The sequence below is a fragment of the Elephantulus edwardii genome, unplaced genomic scaffold (assembly GCF_000299155.1).
Source record: "Elephantulus edwardii isolate Elephantulus edwardi_28Jun2011 unplaced genomic scaffold, EleEdw1.0 scaffold00086, whole genome shotgun sequence".
In the NCBI taxonomy this organism is placed as follows: domain Eukaryota; kingdom Metazoa; phylum Chordata; class Mammalia; order Macroscelidea; family Macroscelididae; genus Elephantulus; species Elephantulus edwardii.
In genome coordinates, this window is record NW_006399836.1 from 13393782 (window position 1) to 13400630 (window position 6849).

A 6849-nucleotide genomic window follows, 5' to 3' on the forward strand; every position below is an offset into this window, starting at 1 on the left:
CTGCTGACCTCTCTCAAAAAGATTATGGTAGAATATCTTGGATAAACTGAAGGAAAGTGTGTAATACTATGAAAAAACATACAAAAAGACTATCATTACTGCTCTAATCATGCTGGGAAAGGTAGAGGGATAGCAAAAGAGAGGAAGACCCTCAACCAGGTAGATTGATACAGTGATTGCCACAATGGGTTACAGAGTGTCATAAATTGTGAGCATGGCACAGGATAGGACAGGGTTTGGATTCACAGGGTTGTTATGACTCATACTCATTTAGACAGCACCTAACACAACTGTTAGAAACTTGGTGCCTACTCTGAAACTACTGTCTTTAGTTATCCTTCAAACTCAGAGCAAAACTCACCCCAGTGGTTCAACTTTTATCCAACTAAGTAAGATAGATCTGTAAGGGGAACAATAATAATAATAGGGAAACATTCACTTCTTGTAATATTTAACCATCTAAGGTAAAAAAATTGTGTTGGGAAAGTCTTCTATCAGAGACCTTGCCAAGGTAGTGGAGCAATGATGTCAGTCTGGAGACTAAGGTGAGCATGATACAGGTCATGGTCGTTGCAATTACTTGCTATGTATCAGAGAGCTGGACAATGATTTGGGATGATAGAAGGAGAGTTGATGCCTTTGAACTGTGGTGCTGAAGAAGAGTATTGAACTGCTAGGACAACATGGACTGCTAGCAGAACAAAAGAGTTTGTCTTGGAGAGGGTGAAGCCAGGCTGCTTTTTGGAGGCAAGGATTCTGAAGCTTCATCTGACATACTTTGGACATGTTGCAAGATGGGATCAATCCTTGGAGAGGGATGTCATTCTTGAGAGGGTGGAGAGACGGCACAGGAGAGGAATATCCTCTATGAGATGGATTGATTCCCTCACTGGGGTAATGAGAATAGGTGTATTGGAGTCAATAAGATTGGCAAGGTATGATAGAGCAGGGTTTAGGGCTGTTGTACACAGGGTCACTATGAGTAACAAGCTATTTGATGGCACATAAGAACAACAAGGTTAAAAGAGCAACTCTTGCCCTAAGCTAGACCTCAGAAGACAGGATAGGGCAGACTGTAAGGATTGATGGAAATAAAATAATTAGATAGATGTTAGAAGAGTGCAATTACGTTGTGAGTATTATAATGTTATAATACAAAATGTGTGTGAATTGTTGTATGGAAAACCAATTTTCTTCATAAGTTTACACTCAAATCGCATTTTGAAAAAAAGGGAGAAGAAGTTCAGAAGGTACACAGACATCCTCACAAGGGATGATGTCATAGGAAGAAAGACACACACAATAAATGCATCTCCAAGTCCAGGAATGTCAGCAATTGTCAACATCTCCTAGAAATAGAATTAGATAAAACAAGACCACTTCTTAGAGCCATATTCTAAGTACAGAGTTTAGCCTCTCAAAAATATATACCTATTATTTAAGCAATACATAATATCTCCTCTCTCTCTCTCTCTCTCTCTCTCTCTCTCTCTCTCTCTCCATTGTTACTGTAGGATGAGGAAACTAAGACAGAGGGACCAGTTGGTGAGGAACCAGCCAATCTTGGGTATAAAGTGATCTGTATTCCCACTTTATTCTGCTACAAGGTGGTTGAATTGCCAGCAGTGAGTCTACAACTTTTCTGCCTTCATCTTCTTCATCTTCCAAATGAGGTCTTCAGGCTGAATGGATGATGCACCCTTGAATCCCTGTGCTTTCAAGAACATTCCACTCTACTGACCATAATTTATAATTATTCAACTGGCTGAGTGGAAGACAGAACAGTCAATGCCATTCTTAGTCTCCATGAAGTTCACCTCGTGAATATGGGTAAGAATCCAGAGAAATACCACAATATATAAATAATAATAATTTTGCTTATTGATTAAATGACAGGCACTTTGCTCTGTGCATTGGAGCTATTAATTTGAAAGTCTTCATTTTCTTTGGGGAGGAATGTTCTCATAGCTACTCCATGGTTTATCTCCTAGGGACACTGCTCATATGTTCTATGTAAGTGGTGCCTTTTGAAAGGTAGATACTCAGCTTACTCATTCACTCATTACCCTCATTTGGAAGTGGCTTAGTTACCCTCCGCTGGATTTTCAGAGGCTGTAAATAACCTGGAAGAGGTTGTCTATCTTTCTCTCTAGACGATAATGGTACGTTAGAACAGCCTGAGAGGCATCACCTTGGGTTAGCAGGGTAACTCCTTATGGATGATACCACTTGAGGCCCTGAAATGTAGATGGTGGCCCTGAAAACATGAAGCTCTTTTTAGCTGCTGTTGAATCAACACCAGCTCATGGCAATTCCCCTGTACAATGGGCTTGGATCAGTTCTTTTTTATTTGCAGGATTGTCATTGGCTGGTTTTTGGAAACAGATTATTAAGGTTTTCTTCCTACTCTGTTTTTAGTCAAGAAGTTATGTCAAAACCTGTTCAACATCATAGGAAAATATAACCTCCACTGAGAAATGAATGGTGACTATATATATATATTTTGCATTGAGCAGGAGCTGAACTCTGGTCTACCTCATGAAGCGTGACCACTGAACCACAGCCATCCCTTTTTACAGATGGGGAAAGAATGCAATGGATTTGATAACTTCTCCATGAGCTTCTGTCTTGTTAAATGCAGAGAAGTCTGTTACTTCTGACTCTAAAACCTGTAGACAAAAGGTGACATCTGCATGGATCAAGATGTAGAATTGGGTCTGGGAGGGTCTGAATTTCCATCTGAGCTCTTTTGGGCCTGCAGACGGGTAGGTTACAGAGCCCTTGTGTGTCTCAGTTTACTTATCAGAAAAATAGATCATACTAATTCCTACCCTACAGTCTTGAACTTAAGTTGCCTCTGGAAACTCTATGAACAGTGCTCAGGCCTTTCGTTCACAGGGTTGCTATGAGTCATCTACGACTCGACGGCACCTAATAACAACAACAACAACAACAACAACAACAGGCTTAAACTAAATGAGGTTCTGTGTGTGGTGCCCCTGGAGTGTGTGAGGCCCCTGTCTAAAGCACAGCAAGCATTTGGCAGAAATGATGTTCTTCTTCACGGAGGAGAGACGTTGGCCCCTTTGCAGGGAATGTGATCCCCAAGGGCAGACTGAGGGGGCTCCTGACGGGTACGGTCCTTTGAAGGGGGTCGTCTTTTCCAACAGAACATGACACAGCCTCAGGGAAAGCTGTTTTCATTCCACTTAGTTTGATTTATTATTGATAATGCTGGAGATAAATTAGAATCATTAAAACAAGAGACCACAGTCTGCAGCCTGCTTTGAATTCTTGAACAGTTGCTGTGCATTTGCCAGGACCTGAACGAGTACATGCATGTCTGGAGGAGTGGGGCTCTAGGGGAGCCTGTCTGAAGGTCTGAGTAATGAGAAGGGACACACAGCATGGTACTGCCTTCTGAATCCCTGACAGACACTTTGGTGTTGTATTAAAAACAGCTGTCTGTACATTATTTTTTTATATCCTCACAGAAACATGGTGACTTCAGGGACTATTAGTAACACTCTTCTGTTTCTGGATGGTGTGACTTGTTAAGGCACTTGGCTGTTAACCAAAAGGCTGGAGGTTCAAGACCACCCAGAGTCACCTCAGAAAAAAAAAGACCTACTGATTTGTCTACTTGATGGTTTCAGTCCTTGCAAATCCCATGGAGTTCTCTGATACTTATGGTTCACCTTGATTTTGGAGACACTTTGATGACAATGGATGTTGTTTTGTGTTGTTTTTTTAAAAGAGGAAACTGAGACATAGGAAAGAAAGTTACTTGGTTAGTTAACCAGTAGGTCAGTTGTCTTTCTTGTAGACTCAAGCCTTCTTCACAAGAGCTAGTTTGGGCTTCCTCCCAACATGGCGGCCTCAAGATTGTCCAGCTTCTCGCAGGGACGTTCCAGCATAGTGTTCAAACTAGGCAGAAGCCTCATTGGCTCATTGGATTTTATGACCAAGCCTGTAGTCACACAGTATCTCTTCCTTCTCTATTGGCTCATCAGCCACTCACAAGAGGACCTGTCACTACTCATTGGGCCATGTCAGTCTGTTCTACAGGGTTTAACATTATTCTTTGTTTAAATACTGTCTTTGCAATGGTTAAGTGCTTGATTGAATTCAAATGACAGTTCAAACCTATCAGTGTTTCTATAGGAGAAAAGACTTGATGATCTGTTTCTCTAAAGGTTTACAGCCTTGACTATACAATGGGGCAGTTCTAGGGGGAGATTGTGTGCCAAATGAAGGAGTTTTTTCTTTTGCTTTTCAAGGAGATGAGCAAACTGGGGGTGGGGTGGGGTGGGCGGGGAGAAAAGTGCAACAATGAATGAATGGAAATCCACAATCTCTGTAAATGTTCATTGAAATTAATAATAAAAAAAATATTACTCACCTGGAGGAATACTACATTTCCTCCACTGCTGTAGAGTTGCTTCCAACTTGTAGTGATCAGTTTTAAGGGTCAATTGTGCAGTTTACTATGGATTATGTTACAAGAGCTCCTTGTTATGATATTAAGTTGTACTGCCAAGGATGGGCTTCCAGGAGACTATAATGATCCAAGAAAGAAATGATGGTGCCTCATTCCAGGCTGGTAATTACAGAAGGACTGAAAGGGTATAGATTTGGGATATAGTGTGACATCAGGATTGGAGGAAGACTCATCAACAACCAGTGTTATGCAATGACACAACTTTGCTTGCTGGCACCTGAAAAGTTTGCTTCAGAAGGTCAAGGTTTCCAGCTTAACATCAAGAAAACAAAGATTTTTGTCACTGGGCCGGTTGGTAGCATCATGATAGATGGAGAAGAAATTAAGGTTGTTAACAGTTTCAGGTTAGTTCCACAATCAACACTCTTGGTACCAGCAGTCAGGAAATCAAAAGATGAATTACACTGGGAAATATTCTGAAAGAGACCTCTCCACAGTGCTAAAGGGTAGTGATGTTAGACTAGAGACTAAGGTGCACCTAATTCAGATCAGAATCTTTGCAATTACTTGCATCAGAGATCTCAACAATCACTAGAGATGACTTAAGAAGACTTAATGCTTTTGAGTTGTGGTGCTGGAGAAGCGTCCTGAACTGCAAAGAAAGCAAATAGGTCTGTCTTGGAGAGGGTAAAACCTCTCTTTAGAAACTGCTCTTTAGAGGCTAGGATTTTGAAGCTTCATCTCACATACTTTGGCCATGTAGTCGGGAGGGAATAATCGTTGGAGGAAGGCATCATGCTTGGAACGGTGAAGGGACAGTACAGAAGAGGAAGACCCCACATGAGATGGATCAATACTGTGACTGGGACAGTGGGGGGAGGTGTGTCAGAATCAGTGAGACTAGCTCAGGTAGGGCAGAATCCAGAGCTGTTGTACATAGTAGGATTGCTATGGGTCGCAGACGAGTCAATGGCACATAGCAACAACAGCCCTCATTTTATTCTCTCTTACGGTTTCTGTGTGCCAGGAATTTTAAAAAGGCTTAGCTGGGTGGTTTTAGCTTAGAATCTTTAATGGGTTGCAGTCAAATGATTGTTAGACCTGAAAGGAACCTGGTTGACATCTCTGTCTTGCAGATTCAGAGCTTCTTTAAGTGACTTGTTTGAGCTTCCTTACATCACGGTGGTCTGAGGATAGTCAGGCTTCTTACATGACGGTTCCAGCACTGATATTCTAGTGAACTATATGAAAGCTCCACTGGCTTTAAAAACTCACTTGAAAAATCACATAGACTTATTTCACTCTCTTGGCTGACTGATTCCTAAGACTGGGTCACTTTCAAGAAGAGGGATACCGACCCTGCCTCTAAAATCATATTCATGCGTGCTTTTTTTTTTTTTAAAAAAAACCACCACAATCTATAACTAAATATGAGTCTCATGGAGACAGAAATTTTATTTACCATTAAATCTGAAATAGTAAATGCTAAAACAGTACCTGAAACAGAATGAGTGCCCAATAAAGGTTTGTAATTTGTAGAATGAGTACCATAGTTAACAATGTGCTTGGAAATGACTTTAATTCATGTACTGATCCACAGGCCTAATGACCGATTGAATCAATTGCTAAACAAGTAGAAGAAATGACGCTAATTAAGCAAGAGAAAACAAACAATTTAGAAGACAAAGTGCAATATTACCTGCATAGACATATTCATGAGGGACTTATTCTTGGAGGTTGGTATCTTATTAATCACTGACTGTTTAGAGCTGAGTACAGAACCTGGCACGAGGCAGGTGATCTGGGAAGGAAAGAAGTACTACATATAATAGGATCTTCGTTAAAAAGATAATTTTTCAAAATCCCCATTTCCAGAGCAACTTGTTCCAGGGAAGAATTGCTCTGAAAATAAGAATAAGAAGCACGGGTTGCATAAGAATAAGGTTGCATAGAGAAGTGTACTCGGGGTGGGGGGTGTGGGGGGAGGGACGTGGGAATTGTATACTAATGAAGGAATTTTTTTTCTCTCTTCGGAGGGTGAAGCGAACTGGTGGAGAGGGGTGGGCAGGGAGAAAATTGCGGCAATGAATGAATGGAAATCCAAAACCTCTGTAAATAAAAAAAATTAAAAAAAAAAAAGAATGAGCAAGTCTGTCCTGGAGGAAGGACAGACAGATTATTCCTCCAAAGCAAGGAGGGTGAGGTTTTACCTCATTTACATCAAGCAGATCATGAAAAGGGACCAACTGCTGGAGAAAGACATTCTTTTTGGCAGTAGATCAGAATAAAAGAGGGAGACCCTCAAACAAATAGATGGATACAACAGCTGTAATATTGGGCTCAAACATAGCATGATTGTAAGGATGGTGCAGGATTGGGAAATGTTTCATTATGTGATTGATAAAGGT